Here is a 17,552-nt window from a genome sequence, read left to right as displayed (position 1 = left end):
TCCATCCCTGTTTCCACCCATCTGCTAAACTGTTCCATCCCTGTTTCCACCCATCTGCTAATCTGTTCCACCCCTGTTTCCACCCATCTGCTAAACTGTTCCGCCCCTGTTTCCACCCATCTGCTAAACTGTTCCGCCCCTGTTTCCACCCATCTGCTAAACTGTTCCGTCCCTGTTTCCACCCATCTGCTAAACTGTTCCGTCCCTGTTTCCACCCATCTGCTAAACTGTTCCGTCCCTGTTTCCACCCATCTGCTAAACTGTTCCGTCCCTGTTTCCACCCATCTGCTAAACTGTTCCGTCCCTGTTTCCACCCATCTGCTAAACTGTTCCGTCCCTGTTTCCACCCATCTGCTAATCTGTTCCACCCCTGTTTCCACCCATCTGCTAAACTGTTCCGCCCCTGTTTCCACCCATCTGCTAAACTGTTCCGCCCCTGTTTCCACCCATCTGCTAAACTGTTCCGTCCCTGTTTCCACCCATCTGCTAAACTGTTCCGTCCCTGTTTCCACCCATCTGCTAAACTGTTCCGGTCCTGTTTCCACCCATCTGCTAAACTGTTCCATCCCTGTTTCCACCCATCTGCTAAACTGTTCCATCTCTGTTTCCACCCATCTGCTAAACTGTTCCATCCCTGTTTCCACCCATCTGCTAAACTGTTCCATCTCTGTTTCCACCCATCTGCTAAACTGTTCCACCCCTGTGTCCACCCATCTGCTAAACTTTTCCGCCCCTGTTTCCACCCATCTGCTAAATTGTTCCACCCCTGTTTCCACCCATCTGCTAAACTGTTCTCCCCCTGTTTCCACCCATCTGCTAAACTGTCACATAGACAAAATAGGATCTACTTTTTCTAGAAGAGGAGAGAGACAACTCTGATTATTTGGCTTTCCTAACAATGCACTGTTGAGTGGTTGTTATCGATTGCTTCTATTTTGCAAATCTTATAATGAAGTTGTTTTGAAGAATACAGTCTCTCTCCTTTTGGTAAGAATTACCACGACAATTGGCGACGATGATGGGATGCTAACTCCGCTTGCTGATTGCTCTCGGGAGACCGAGGTTAAACTGCGCGCTCAATTAGACGTGGCTCAGGGTAGCCCACACTCCGACTAAAACGGAGCAGAGAGGGACCCGCCTCGGACCTGCCGGAGGTGTCAGTGAGTGGATACGTCATTCCGGACAGATAAGATAAAATACCACGACAGCTGTTATTGTGAGGTGGAAGCAACAACAGCTCAGTCGCAAAGTTGTAGCATCGGCTGGAGTGGTGTAAAGCTTGCCGCCATTGGACTCTGGAGCAGTGGAAACACGTTCTCTGGAATGATGAATCACGCTTTACCATCTGGCAGTCTGACGGACAAATCTGGGTTTAGCGGATGCCAGGAGAACGCTACCTGCTCCAATGCATAGTGCCAAGTGTAAAATTTGGTGGAGGAGGAATAATGGTTTGGGGCTGTTTTTCATGGTTCGGGCTAGGCCCCTTAGTTCCAGTGAAGGGAAATCTTAACTCTACAGAATACAATTACATTCTAGACGATTCTGTGTTTCCAACATGGTGGCAAAAGTTTGGGGAAGGCCCTTTCCTGTTTCTGCATGACAATGCACCCATGCACAAAGCGAGGGCCATACAGAAATGGTTTGTCAAGATCGTTGTGGAAGAACTTGACTGGCCTGCACAGAACCCTGACCTCAAACACATCGAACACTTTTGGGAAGAATTGGAACACTGACTGCGAGCCAGGCCTAATCGGCCAACATCAGTGCCCAACCTCACTAATGCTTTTGTGACTGAATGGCAGCAAGTCACCGCAAAAATGTTACAACATCTAGTGGAAAAGCCTTCCCAGAAGAGTGGAGGCTGTTATAGCAGCAAATGGGGGACATACTCCATATTAATGCCCATGATTTTGGAATGAGTTGTTCGACGAGCAGGTGTCCACATACTTCTGGTCATGTAGTGTAGTTATTTAACTACCATAAAAATAATTTTAAAGAGCTGTCATAGTTTTCTCCCAAAATAAAAGCCTAAAACGTTCTAATCATTACGTCATCATTCAACTAAAACCAAACTTAATTTACACTAAATGTTTTACAAAAGTGAATTGTGCATCTATTTATCTGAAACCCACAGCAGAGTTAACATTTATTTTCTCTTGCGACATATTCATAAACTCGCAATAATTATTATTTTGATGGAAAACCGAATTTAGCTTCTTAGCCTACGTCGTTGCTAATTCCGTCGATATTCCTTCTTAATTCGCTCAATAGCATGATGAAAAAATCGTTTATTGGATAAACAACTCCTCTCTTGCTGCGAACAAAACGATTACAAGCATACCCATAACATGATGCAGCCAACACTATTCTTGAAAATATGGAGAGTGGTACTCAGTAATGTGTTGTATTGGATTTGCCCCAAACATAACACTTTGTAAACAGGACAAAAAGTGCAGTATTACTTTAGTGCCTTGTTGCAAACAGGATGCATGTTTTGGAATATTTTCATTCTGTACAGGCTTCCTTCTTTTCACTCTGTCAATTAGGTTAGTATTGTGGAGTAACTACAATGTTGTTGATCCATCCTCAGTTTTCTCTTATCACAGCCATGAAACTCTGTAACTGTTTTAAAGTCACCATTGGCCTCATGGTGAGATCTCTGAGCAGTTTCCTTCCTCTCCGGCAACTAAGTTAGGAAGGACGCCTTTATCTTTGTAGTGACTGTGTGTACAGTGCCTTGCAAAAGTATTCATCCCTCTTGGCGTTTTTCCTATTTTGTTTCATTACAACCTGTCATTTAAATTGATTTTTATTTGGATTTCATGTAATGGACATACACAAAATAGTCCAAATTGGTGAAGTGAAATGAAAAAAATTACTTAAAAATGAACAACCGAAAAGTGGTGCGTGCATATGTATTCACCCCCTTTGCTATGAAGCCCCTAAATAAGATCTGGTCTAACCAATTACCTTCAGAAGTCACATAATTAGTTAAATAAAGTCCACCTGTGTGCAATCTAAGTGTCACATGATCTCAGTATATTTACACCTGTTCTGAAAGGCCCCAGAGTCTGCAACACCACTAAGCAAGGGGCACCACCAAGCAAGCGGCACCATGAAGACCAAGGACCTCTCCAAACAGGTCAGGGACAAAGTTGTGGAGAAGTACAGATCAGGGTTGGGTTTTAAAAAATAGTCTGAAACCTTGAACATCCCACGGAGCATAATTAAATCGATGATTTAAAAATGGAAAGAATATGGCACCACAACAAACCTGGCAAGCTAGGGCCGCCCACCAAAACTCACGGACCAGGCAAGGAGGGCATTAATCAGAGAGGCAACAAAGAAACCAAAGATAACCCTGAAGGAGCTGCAAAGCTCCACAGCGGAGATTGGAGTATCTGTCCATAGGACCACTTTAAACTGTACACTCCACAAAGCTGGGCTTTACGGATGAGTGGCCAGAAAAAAGCCTTTGCTTGAAGACAAAAATAAGCAAACACGTTTGGTGTTCGCCAAAAGGCATGTGGGAGACTCCCCAAAAATATGGAAGAAGGTAATCTGTTCAGATGAGACTAAAATTGAGCTTTTTGGCTATCAAGGAAAATGCTATGTCTGGGGCAAACCCAACACCATCCAACTTGAAGGAGCTAGAGTAGTTTTCCTTTAAGAATGGGCAAAATTCCCAGTGGCTAGATGTGCCAAGCTTATAGATAATTTGATTTACTCAACATGCCTACCACTTTGAAGATGCAAAATATTTTCTATTGTGAAACAAACAAGAAAGAAGACAAAAAAAAAACAGAAAACTTGAGCGTCCATAACTATTCACCCCCCAAAGTCAATACTTTGTAGTGCCACCTTTTGCAGCAATTACAGTGTCACGATCGTCATTAGATGAAACGGGCCAAGGCGCAGCGTGATAAGCGTACATGATTTATTAGATGTACAACACACGAACAAAAACAACAAACAATACGTGAAGTCCACAGGTTCACCAACACAAACCTACACGGAACAAGATACCACACCACACAAATGCCAAACGACTACCTAAGTATGGTTCCCAATCAGAGACAACAAGCAACAGCTGATTCACGTTGCCTCTGATTGAGAACCACCCCGGCCAACATAGAAACACAAAACATGGAAACTAACACCCTGGCTCAACATTAAAGAGTACCCAGAGCCAGGGCGTGCCATACAGCTGCAAGTCTCTTGGGGTATGTCTCTTCAAAGTGGTAGGCATGTTGTCTAAATCAAATTATACAATTATAGAAGGATTACTGTTATACAATTCCAAGTATTCCTTCAAGAGGTAGGGTTTCAAGTGTCTCCGGAAAGTGGTCAGTGACTCATGGGGGAGATTGTTCCACCATTGGGGTGCCAGAGCAGCGAATAGCTTTGACTGGGCTGAGCGGGAACTGTGCTTCCGTCGAGGTAGGGGGGCTAGCAGGCCAGAGGTGGATGAACGTAGTGCCCTCGTTTGGGTGTAGGGTCTGATCAGAGCCTGAAGGTAAGGAGGTGCCGTTCCCCTCACAGCTCCGTAGGCAAGCACCATGGTTTTGTAGTAGATGCGAGCTTCAACTGGAAGCCAGTGGAGTGTGCGGAGGAGCGGGGTGACATGAGAAAACTTGGGAAGGTTGAACACCAGACGGGCTGCAGCGTTCTGGATACTTAAGTATATTTAAAACCAAATGCTTTTACTCAAGTAGGATTTTACTGGGTGACTTTCATTTTTACTTGAGTCATTTTCTATTATGGTATCTTTACTTTTACTCAAGTATGACAATTGGGTACTTTTTCCTCCACTGCATGTTCCAAACCCTGTCAAAACTCAACATATGCAAGCACATTCAGATTGACCACACGGTGGCGCTACCACAGTAACATATTTATATCGCTTGATCTTTTTGACTCAGTGTTGAAATTGAAAACCTCTGTGGTTATTGTGATGTGTTGATGTGTTTCCCATTATAGGTCTGGATTGTGATTCCTAGGATTTTAGTTGTTATTTATTTTGCTCTTTTGTTCTGTTATTTGAAGGTGCTGTCAGGAGAAACACTTTCACATCCAGATGGAGAGACGGAGAAGTTCGTCATTAGGTGGCTGCAGCTACAGCACCAGACAGAGGCAGAAAGGAGCGGACCGAACACAGCAAGGAAACGGTGGATAGACCCAGAGAGACATAGATACGTTTACAGTGGATTCGGAAAGTATTCAGACCACTTGACTTTTTCTTTTCTTTTTTTCTTCTAATCAATCTACACACAATACCCCATGATGACAAAGCTAAAACAGGTTGTTCGAAATTTTTGCAAAAGTATTAAAAATGTAAAACTGAAATATCACATTTACGTAAGTATTCAGACCCTTTACTCAGTACTTTGTTGAAGCACCTTTGGCAGCGATTACAGCCTGGAGTCTTCTTGGGTATGATGCTACAAGCTTGGCACAACTGTATTTGGGGAATTTCTCCCATTCTTCTCTGCAGATCCTCTCAAGTTCTGTCAGGTTGGATGGGGAGCGTCGCTGCACAGCTATTCTCAGGTCTCTCCGGAGATGTTGGATCATGTTCAAGTTCGGGCTCTGGCTGGGCAACTCAAGGACATTCAGAGACTCGTCCCGAAGCCATTGGGTATTGGGGTATTGTGTGTAGATTGATAAGGAACTTTTTTGTATTTAATCCATTTTAGAATAAGGCTGTAACCTAAATAAATGTGGGAGAAGTCAAGGGGTCTGAGTACTTTACGAATGCACTGTACATACACACATACATGTAAGCGATAAACACTGACGCTTTGTACATTATCTGGAAACAATGGAGGACTTGGTGCTCCCAGAGTTGATTAGTTCCAGATAATGTATAATAATAATAATAATATGCCACTTAGCAGATGCTTTTATCCAAAGCGACTTACAGTCATGCGTGCATACATTTTTGCGTATGGGGTGGTCCCGGGGATCAAACCCACTACCTTGGCATTACAAGCGCCGTGCTCTACCAGCTGAGCTACAGAGGACCAAGCGCCGTGCTCTACCAGCTGAGCTACAGAGGACCAAGCGCCGTGCTCTACCAGCTGAGCTACAGAGGACCAAGCGCCGTGCGCTACCAGCTGAGCTACAGAGGACCAAGCGCCGTGCTCTACCAGCTGAGCTACAGAGGACCAAGCGCCGTGCTCTACCAGCTGAGCTACAGAGGACCAAGCGCCGTGCTCTACCAGCTGAGCTACAGAGGACCAAGCGCCGTGCTCTACCAGCTGAGCTACAGAGGACCAAGCGCCGTGCTCTACCAGCTGAGCTACAGAGGACCACGCGCCGTGCTCTACCAGCTGAGCTACAGAGGACCACAAGAGTGAAGACGTTTATCCCGCTTATACCACGCGTTACAAAAAAGAAAACAAGCACACATTTACTGGTAAAAATGACATGTTTTCATTGATATTTTAATATAATTCATACTATCCATGCTACTGTACATAAGTAGCACCTGTTGAGGGATGACACCCACACAAAGTACATTTCATCTATTTAAATAAACCTTTTTTAAATGAGAAAATGTCATGAAGAAGGGGAGTGGTGTGTGGCGAAGACATTGTGCATCTCTCTCCATGCGTATGTAGGAAAGTGCCCATTTGGCAATGTGTGATTTCTGATTGTCTTAACTCACCATGTTCACCACTAATAAGATACGTTTCTCAGTCAGTTTTTCTTCCTCACACAAGTCAACCAAGTCAGTTTTGTTTAACATCCATTGCGAATGGTAGTCCCACGGTATTTGAAAATGTATTCCAACACTCCCAGCCTGGATAATCACCAAGCCTCGGTGTGAAAGAGCTAAAGATTATGATCTGATGATCCCATATATCAAGTGCCCATTTGGCACACAAAAAAAAACAGCTGTCTGTCACTGGCGCAGGAAACTCTGAGGGCGCAGAATAGGCTGGCTGATACAATGTTGACAGTTCACCAGGCTGGCTGATACAATGTTGCAAGTTCACCAGGCTGGCTGATACAATGTTGCAAGTTCACCAGGCTGGCTGATACAATGTTGCAAGTTCACCAGGCTGGCTGATACAATGTTGCAAGTTCACTAGGCTGGCTGATACAATGTTGCAAGTTCACTAGGCTGGCTGATACAATGTTGCAAGTTCACTAGGATGGCTGATACAATGTTGCAAGTTCACCAGGCTGGCTGATACAATGTTGCAAGTTCACCAGGCTGGCTGATACAATGTTGCAAGTTCACCAGGCTGGCTGATACAATGTTGCAAGTTCACCAGGCTGGCTGATACAATGTTGCAAGTTCACCAGGCTGGCTGATACAATGTTGCAAGTTCACCAGGATGGCTGATACAATGTTGCAAGTTCACCAGGCTGGCTGATACAATGTTGCAAGTTCACCAGGCTGGCTGATACAATGTTGCAAGTTCACCAGGCTGGCTGATACAATGGTGCAAGTTCACTAGGCTGGCTGATACAATGTTTCAAGTTCACTAGGCTGGCTGATACAATGTTGCAAGTTCACCAGGCTGGCTGATACAATGTTGCAAGTTCACTAGGCTGGCTGATACAATGTTGCAAGTTCACTAGGCTGGCTGATACAATGTTGCAAGTTCACCAGGCTGGCTGATACAATGTTGCAAGTTCACCAGGCTGGCTGATACAATGTTGCAAGTTCACTAGGCTGGCTGATACAATGTTGCAAGTTCACCAGGCTGGCTATTACAATGTTGCAAGTTCACCAGGCTGGCTGATACAATGTTGCAAGTTCACCAGGCTGGCTGATACAATGTTGCAAGTTCACCAAGCTGGCTGATACAATGTTGCAAGTTCACTAGGCTGGCTGATACAATGTTGCAAGTTCACCAGGCTGGCTGATACAATGTTGCAAGTTCACCAGGCTGGCTGATACACTTTGCAAGTTCACCAGGCTGGCTGATACAATGTTGCAAGTTCACTAGGCTGGCTGATACAATTTTGCAAGTTCACCAGGCTGGCTGATACAATGTTGCAAGTTCACCAGGCTGGCTGATACAATGTTGCAAGTTCACTAGGCTGGCTGATACAATGTTGCAAGTTCACCAGGCTGGCTGATACAATTTTGCAAGTTCACTAGGCTGGCTGATACAATGTTGCAAGTTCACTAGGCTGGCTGATACAATGTTGCAAGTTCACCAGGCTGGCTGATACAATGTTGCAAGTTCACAAGGCTGGCTGATACAATGTTGCAAGTTCACCAGGATGGCTGATACAATGTTGCAAGTTCACCAGGCTGGCTGATACAATGTTGCAAGTTCACCAGGCTGGCTGATACAATGTTGCAAGTTCACCAGGCTGGCTGATACAATGGTGCAAGTTCACTAGGCTGGCTGATACAATGTTTCAAGTTCACTAGGCTGGCTGATACAATGTTGCAAGTTCACCAGGCTGGCTGATACAATGTTGCAAGTTCACTAGGCTGGCTGATACAATGTTGCAAGTTCACTAGGCTGGCTGATACAATGTTGCAAGTTCACCAGGCTGGCTGATACAATGTTGCAAGTTCACCAGGCTGGCTGATACAATGTTGCAAGTTCACTAGGCTGGCTGATACAATGTTGCAAGTTCACCAGGCTGGCTATTACAATGTTGCAAGTTCACCAGGCTGGCTGATACAATGTTGCAAGTTCACCAGGCTGGCTGATACAATGTTGCAAGTTCACCAAGCTGGCTGATACAATGTTGCAAGTTCACTAGGCTGGCTGATACAATGTTGCAAGTTCACCAGGCTGGCTGATACAATGTTGCAAGTTCACCAGGCTGGCTGATACACTTTGCAAGTTCACCAGGCTGGCTGATACAATGTTGCAAGTTCACTAGGCTGGCTGATACAATTTTGCAAGTTCACCAGGCTGGCTGATACAATGTTGCAAGTTCACCAGGCTGGCTGATACAATGTTGCAAGTTCACTAGGCTGGCTGATACAATGTTGCAAGTTCACCAGGCTGGCTGATACAATTTTGCAAGTTCACTAGGCTGGCTGATACAATGTTGCAAGTTCACTAGGCTGGCTGATACAATGTTGCAAGTTCACCAGGCTGGCTGATACAATGTTGCAAGTTCACAAGGCTGGCTGATACAATGTTGCAAGTTCACTAGGCTGGCTGATATAATGTTGCAAGTTCACCAGGCTGGCTGATACAATGTTGCAAGTTCACCAGGCTGGCTGATACAATGTTGCAAGTTCACCAGGCTGGCTGATACAATGTTGCAAGTTCACCAGGCTGGCTGATACAATGTTGCAAGTTCACTAGGCTGGCTGATACAATGTTGCAAGTTCGCCAGCAGTAGCTCAGGTCAAGACAGATAGAAAGGGAGGTAGACATGCGGAGTAAAGAGATAAATGTGATTGAAAGAACCGTCATTTTCATTAGGATATTTTCTACTGTTTATTTTTGTCGGCTTTAGGCCTATGTATTTTACTTAGTTGATGATGCATGTTCTAGGCCTACTGTTGCTCTGGCCTGTAGGCTATCTAGTAGTTCTGGGCTCTTATGTCTTCAGCCGCCAATGAATCACAGTGTATCAATGTGTCCATATGCCAGAGGCAGGTGCTCGGGCCATAGTTGAATTTAAACTTTTAGATCGTTATCAATTTACTTCAGCTTTTTATGATTAACCACGTGACAATGATTTTGAGAAAGGAAAACGTTATTATTGAAATGAAACTGTTCCACGAAAAATGCGCATATAAAAATAACCATAACTGGCACGCAGATCGGTAGAAATAGTAGGATAAATTGTAAGCTTCCCCAAACTTGAAACTCACGAGTTGCCTATGGTCTTTACTATTAAACCCGTGCAAGCGCGTGCACACATAGGAAGTCCCGTGAAAAACATGCCCGCCTATGGAAATCAAAGGCCGGTTCAACTGATTCGTTCTGGTGCCGGTCCTGGTTTATTCTATCAAGACACGAGGAGCGCGCATGACAAGGACAGCTGGAGCGTACCTGATTGGTTGGACTAAGCATGAATAGGTATTGAAAATAGTGAAAAACATCTCCTACTACATTCCCATTAAGGTGAGAAGAGAAAATGATGGTTAATATAGCTATTGTATGATCCATTTTAGTCTGATTAATATTGTAAGGCAAAATATTGAGGTTGCGCAACATGAAGGTTGAACATGTTGACGCATGGTTCATTTTTCATACATGTTTAACCTATAGCATTAATTATTCTAATCGACACAAACATGAATTTACGGCTGATAGTACATTTGTTGAAAGTAAGTAGCATTACAAATGTTGATGATCACAAGTTTACTGGAGAACGGAGACCAAGTAGAGACTTTCGGACAAGGTGGATAATTGTATAATATAAGGCAGTTTATTCAGAGGTAAAGATATCTGGAATAGCGTGCACGGACCCGTTCGTCAAACTCGTAGGGAGTTTATCAGAAGAGAGCCCCGAAACATTGTGTGCTGACATTTTATACAATAAAATGAAGTAGGTTGAATCCAGTAGTTCTGATCTTCTGATTGGTCCTGATGAGTTGGGCGAGGTCCCCTCCAGGTTAGTATCACTGTTGCATTGGCTCTGAGTCGGGTTCTCTGTCTTCAGATGTTCAGCCTAAGAGAAGGGGATTTTTGTGTGTGTGTGTGTGTGTGTGTGTTTAACAGTGATGATGTGTGTGTGTGTGTGTGTGTGTGTGTGTGTGTGTGTGTGTTATCAGTGATGATGTGTGTGTGTGTGTGTGTGTGTGTGTTTATCAGTGATGATGTGTGTGTGTGTGTGTGTGTGTGTGTGTGGGTGTGTGTGTGTGTGTCCTCAGAGCAAGAACTCGTGAGTTGGAAGAACTGAGAGACCTATGGCGTGGGTGTTGTCCTTAGCCACCTGCTGACAAGGCTGACAAGATAGGACTCTTTTGTCCATTGTATTGAATACAAAGGCCCAACACAAAATGGGTCATGCACAAGATTTTAGTCAGACCAAGCTATAACATTATATATTTACTACGACACAAACCAGAAACATGAAGGTAGAACAGATATTCTGCACTTGTCAGCTGTTAGTTCTGTCCAAAGTCTGTGTTGCTCCCGCCCCACTGACAGTTAGGAAAGTAATGGTAGTTCTGTTCTCGGTCTATTTAATTTTGACTAATTTACCGTAGAAATGGATTTACAATTGCTAATGGTAGAGGACATATATAAGTTGGTTGTCATAAAATATGCTGTCTCTAGCTCTATCGATCTCTGAGTAAATAGGACAAAAATGAAGTGTGACTTTCGTCCGGGTAATCCCCTACCTAATTTTCCAATTTATTTAGTCTAGTAAATAAAGTAGACTGAAGTTTTTTTCAGGACTTTTTTAAAACTGGTCCCATCATAGCCCATATAAAACCTTTTTACAACTGATTAATCACCTTATAATGTCCAGAGTTTTCCTGGTTAGGTTAACATATAAGGAAAAACTCCCAGCCCCAGGGGATAGAAATGTCCCCACCACTCTGGGACCTATGGTGCCATCAGTCTGCTTGCAGTCGTCAGTTATCGTCAGGTATGTGGACGATCAGGGCTTTATTCAGGAACGTTTCTTGGGCTATTTTGATGTGGGCAAGATGCGCAGTATGTGTTTGACTTTATGAATTTTGAGTTTTGTCTGAGTTAAATCGAGAATCGGCTTCCTGTTTCGCAACAAAGCCTCCTTCACTCATGCTGCTAAACAATCCCTCGTAAAACGGACTATCCTACTGATCCTTGACTTCGGTGATGTAATTTACAAAATTGCTTCCAACACTCAACTCAGCAAATTGGATGTAGTCTATCACAGTGCCATCCGTTTTGTCACCAAAGCCCCATATACTACCCACCATTGTGACCTGTACACTCTCGTTGGCTGGCCCTCACTACATATTCGTCGCCAAACCCACTGGCTCCAGGTCATCTATAAATCACTTCTAGGCAAATCCCCGCCTTATCTTAGATCATTGGTCACCATAGCAACACCCACCCATAGTCTGCGCTCCAGCAGGTATATCTCACTGGTCATCCCCAAAGCCAACACCTCCTTTGGCTGCCATTCCTTCCAGTTCTCTGCTGCCAATGACTGGAACGAACTGCAAAAATCTCTGAAGCTGGAGACACTTATCTCCCTCACTAACTTTAAGCATCAGTTGTCAGAGCACCTTACCCGATCACTGTACCTGTACACAGCCCATCTGAAATTAGCCCACCCAACTACCTCATCCCCATATTGTTATTTATTTTGCTAATTTGCACCCCAGTATCTCTATTTGCACATCATCTTCTGCACATCTATCACTCCAGTGTTAATACTAAATTGTAATTATTTTGCACTATGGCCTATTTATTGCCTTACCTCCATAACTTACTACATTTGCACACACTGTATATAGATTTTCAATTTTCTATTGTGTTATTGACTGTACGTTTTTGTTTATTCCATATGTAACTCTGTGTTGTTGTTGTTTTTATCGCACTGCTTTGCTTTATCTTGGCCAGGTCGCAGTTGTAAATGAGAACTTGTTCTCAACTGGCTTAACTGGTTAAATAAAGGTTAAATAAAATAAAAAAATAAAAAATAAAAAAACTTCATAGAGAAACTCGTTGTCCAAACCGACGATGGAGCAGCTGTAATGGAATGTATCTGCTATTTGTATTTACAGCTACAGTGGGGGAAAAATTATTTAGTCAGCCACCAATTGTGCAAGTTCTCCCACCTAAAAAGATGAGAGAGGCCTGTAATTTTCATCATAGGTACACGTCAACTGTGACAGAAATAATGAGAATTTTTTTTCCAGAAACTCACATTGTAGGATTTATAATGAATTTATTTGCAAATTATGGTGGAAAATAAGTATTTGGTCAATAACAAAAGTTTCTCAATACTTTGTTATATACCCTTTGTTGGCAATGACCAGGGGCGGTGCGTTCAATAGGGCGATATGGGCGACGCACTGCCAAACGGGAAAAGGAAGGGATTTTTTTTCTAATCAATTATATCACGGCAACAGTAGTTATCAGTGTTGTAATCTAGACGTCTGATCTGCCACAGTGCCACTAAATGTCCAATCAGGCTAAAGTCGTGTTTCAAATGCCCCCCCCCCCCTTTTGGGGCGATTTCAGTCAGGTTGAAAATCGCCCAGAAGTCTGTCATTGACTCCCATGTAAAATCTATTTTTTTCAAATATCAGAGCTTTCAATACAATCTCTATGGATTTCTGAGGGCTTGCACTTACGCGCTTTCGTCATACGTAACATAACCATGAACGTAACTAAGAAAAGAGCGGGTAGCAGCGTGAGCGTCAATCAATTCACTACTACTATCAAAATGGCTAGGCTTCAGTGCAACTCGATTGTGTCTTTGAAAGAAGTTCCTTTTTGTCGGCGAACAAATGAAGATAAATTGGCAACGAAACAATTAGGACCTCCCAGACCAAATTTAATAATTCAACAGGTTTCTACTAAAGGGGGGAAGTCCTACACCCGAGGATTTTCCAAAAATTGGTACGAACAAAAACCTGGCTAGCAGGCTGCGATGTAGCTAATGCAGTCTTCTGCTACCCCCTGCTTACTCTTTCACCCTGAAGGCGGCACGGCAGACAGCACCGCTTGGACAGCGACTGGTGTGTAACGGACATGCACCATCTTTCAGGAAAGATTAAGAAACATGAGCTGTCAAAGACCCACATGGATAGCTGTTTGAGATTGTCTGCTTTGGGGAGAGTGAACATTCCCACTCAACTGGATGAGGGATACAGGCTAGCTGTCCGCCGCCACAACGATGAGGTTAGTGTTGATAATCACAAGTTTACTGGAGAACTGAAACTGACAAGGCTGACAAGATAGGACCCTTTTGTCCATTGTTATTGGATAGGAACAGAATTTATAACCAGCTCCTGACCTAAATAGATCTTAGCACAACATTTTACTCAACATATCATATTCCATATTCACTATAACAAATATATTTACTACGACATTAGCAAGAACCGCCACATCCTCAGCCGGCTAATCCAGTGTGTGAAGTTTTGCGGAGTGTTTGAGTTAGCTTTGCGAGGCAAAGATGAAACTGAGGGCTCCACCAACCCTGGTAAGCCAACACTTTTGAGATCAGTCAATAAATGCTTATGGTATTGACTTATATGCTGCCCCTGTCTTCATGTTGTTGCTGGACATATCTTTTTTAAAATGTGTGTAGGTCACCTAAATCATCAGAAAAATTGCCCCCCCTGAGAATTTTTTCAGGAGCCGCCACTGGCAATGACACAGGTCAAACGTTTTATGTAAGTCTTCACAAGGTTTTCACACACTGTTGCTGGTATTTTGGCCCATTCCTCCATGCAGATCTCCTCTAGAGCAGTGATGTTTTGGGGCTGTTGCTGGGCAACATGGATTTTCAACTCCCTCCAAAGATTTTCTATGGGGTTGAGATCTGGAGACTAGCTAGGCCACTCCAGGACCTTGAAATGCTTCTTACGAAGCCACTCCTTCGTTGCCCGGGCGGTATGTTTGGGATCATTGTCATGCTGAAAGACCCAGCCACGTTTCATCTTCAATGCCCTTGCTGATGGAATGAGGTTTTCACTCAAAATCTCACGATACATGGCCCCATTCATTCTTTCCTTTACACGGATCAGTCGTCCTGGTCCCTTTGCAGAAAAACAGCCCTAAAGCATGATGTTTCCACCCCCATGCTTCACAGTAGGTATGGTGTTCTTTGGATGCAACTCAGCATTCTTTGTCCTCCAAACACGACGAGTTGAGTTTTTACCAAAAAGTTCTATTTTGGTTTCATCTGACCATATGACATTCTCCCAATCCTCTTATGGATCATCCATATGCACTCTAGCAAACTTCAGACGGGCCTGGACATGTACTGGCTTAAGCAGGGGGACACATCTGGCACAGCAGGATTTGAGTCCCTGGCGGCGTAGTGTGTTACTGATGGTAGGCTTTGTTACTTTGGTCCCAGCTCTCTGCAGATCATTCACTAGGTCCCCCCCGTGTGGTTCTGGGAATTTTGCTCACCGTTCTTGTAATCATTTTGACCCCATGGGGTGAGATCTTGCGTGGAGCCCCAGATCGAGGGAGATTATCAGTGGTCTTGTATGTCTTCCATTTCCTAATAATTGCTCCCACAGTTGATTTCTTCAAACCAAGCTGCCTACCTATTGCAGATTCAGTCTTCCCAGCCTGGTGCAGGTCTACAATTTTGTTTCTGTTGTCCTTTGACAGCTCTTTGGTCTTGGCCATAGTGGAGTTTGGAGTGTGACTGTTTGAGGTTGTGGACAGGTTTCTTTTATACTGATAACAAGTTCAAACAGGTGCCATTAATACAGGTAACGAGTGGAGGACAGAGGAGCCTCTTAAAGAAGAAGTTACAGGTCTGTGAAAGCCAGAAATCTTGCTTGTTTGTAGGTGACCAAATACTTATTTTCCACCATAATTTGCAAATAAATTCATAAAAATTCCTACAATGTGATTTTCTGGAGAAATTTTTTTTCTCAATTTGTCTGTCATAGTTGACGTGTCCCTATGATGAAAATTACAGGCCTCTCTCATCTTTTTAAGTGAGAGAACTTGCACAATTGGTGGCTGACTAAATACTTTTTTTTCCCCCACTGTATGTCCCCTCCTGTTCCCTGATTTTCGTCTCTGTGCGTTCCGAACCTATACTGTGGGTCTTCCAACCAGCCTCCACTGCTCTCTAAGGTCTGCAATGACTGACATGACAAGAGGAAAATAAATGTGGTCCATTATTTCTACAGTTTCAATTAGGTTTGAGTCCTTTCAATGTCGATTGAGGAAACATCTGCCTTAGGTGATAACAGCACAACTTCTAATGGAACTGTACAGAGCTAAGGATCTAATCCAGGGGTTCTTCAAGTTTTTCAGCTCGAGACCCAAATTAGAAATTGACCGTCATCCCATGACCGAAATCATCCTCCAACGACTCAAATTAAGAAGAAATAGTGTGCGATTATATATATGTATTCTCATATCTTGCGACTCACCTCTCACATGCCCAAGGCCCACTTTGGGTCCCGACCCATAGTTTAAGAAACACTGATCTAGTCCATTAAATGCACACTTACTTTGAAATCTTTGACGCTTTCGGACAAGCAGGTTGCGCGCTGAGTCAGGGTCACAGAGCGGTAGATCTACAGCCTGAGTCCAACACCTTTTATAGAAAGTAAAATGAAAGTGAAACGTTTTGATGGTCCATTCTGGGAAATCATACCGTTATACTGCATCTGTTATGCAATGATTAATCAACGTTCAGATACAACCTCATTGGTTCTTAAGGGTCACATGATTTCACAGATAGTAAAATGAAGGTTGTTTCTCAAAATGCTTACTACCAGACAAAAAAAACTATCGATGATAAAAATGTATTCCCACCTGTGGATGTGATAGACTTTACAATGAGGACATACTTATACAGATGGTGGACCCATGAAATTGGTATCAGCCTACTCAGTGACGCTCACAGAACTATGCAGAGTTTACACAAATACTAGCGTCTTAGCTCTAAGTGTGCCTTCGCTTGCCTTCATTGAATGGGGCTCTGTTGTTTCATCGCCTCCAACTGAAGAGCCCTATACATATTGCCAAACTATGGTTTGGACCCTATCATGCAGAACAGGTGGTTGGAGTTCATTGGTCCCCAGTGGCGGTGAGTATACCGGTAGCTAGACCATAGACTGATGGTTATGTATCTGGTTATGTATATTTTAACCGTTGTATTAAAAAATACCCGGTTTTGATAAACTAGTAGGTTAATTCCCCAGCCAAGCAGATACAATTAGTAGAGTAATTTTGGTTGTGAAGTGCATTATTAAAAGCCTTGTCCGTTCTTTACAACAAAATACAGTTTACCACTTGGCTGTCTATTGTATCTCCCTGTCACACGCCCTCCCAGTCAACACCACATCATAAGATGAGGAAGTACATTGTTTATGAGGATTGCCTGCTCCAGTTGTTCCAGAGATGTCCAGTTTGCAGCACAACAGACCAGCAAGGGGGGCCCTCATCAGTATCATTTTTGTGTTTTTTGACAGTCCAGTATCTTTGATGAGGGGCCAGAAGCTGATCTACACTGCTATGCCCATCAACCGGGCTTCTGGCAAAAATCTCACCTCCAGCCTCACCAACGGTCGTCGATGGGGAGACCATAGTTTTATCTGACCTGTTCAAACTTCAACATAGTACCGGTTTGTGTGTCAGACATTTTCCAATCCTAACTGCCATTGGTAATAGAACAGTGTGTTTGTGTTCACAGAAACATGTATGGAGCCAGCACATGGAGGTTAAGTGCCTTGCTTAAGGGCACATCGACAGATTTTTCACCTAGTCAGCTCGGGGATTAGAACCAGCAACCTTCCGGTTACTGGCACAACGCTCTTACCCACTAAGCTACCTGCCGCCCTGAAACATTTAATGCATACTTTTAATGCATACTTTTAAATTACATTATGTGAACTAAACATAAAAAGTAAAGCTACAATCCTTAATTGAAACAATAACAAAGCGTACACCCCGCCT

The 17,552-nt window shown here is 43.5% G+C and overlaps 1 protein-coding gene across 1 annotated transcript in view; it reads right to left on the bottom strand.

Moving 5' to 3' along the window:
* The window catches only part of LOC311143967 (interferon-induced GTP-binding protein Mx2-like), a 52,584-nt gene extending 36,417 nt beyond the window's left edge, over positions 1–16,167 (bottom strand). The window contains exon 1 of the mRNA XM_084179875.1: positions 16,103–16,167. The gene's annotated coding sequence lies outside the window, so the exon portion shown is untranslated. The remainder of the gene's footprint in view (positions 1–16,102) is intronic.
* Positions 16,168–17,552: the final 1,385 nt, after the last annotated feature.

Source organism: Coregonus lavaretus (genome assembly GCF_964263955.1).
Source record: "Coregonus lavaretus genome assembly, chromosome: 16".
Classification (NCBI taxonomy): Eukaryota; Metazoa; Chordata; class Actinopteri; order Salmoniformes; family Salmonidae; genus Coregonus; species Coregonus lavaretus.
Note: the sequence above shows the minus strand (reverse complement) of the source record. Positions and strands in the feature narration are given on the sequence as shown.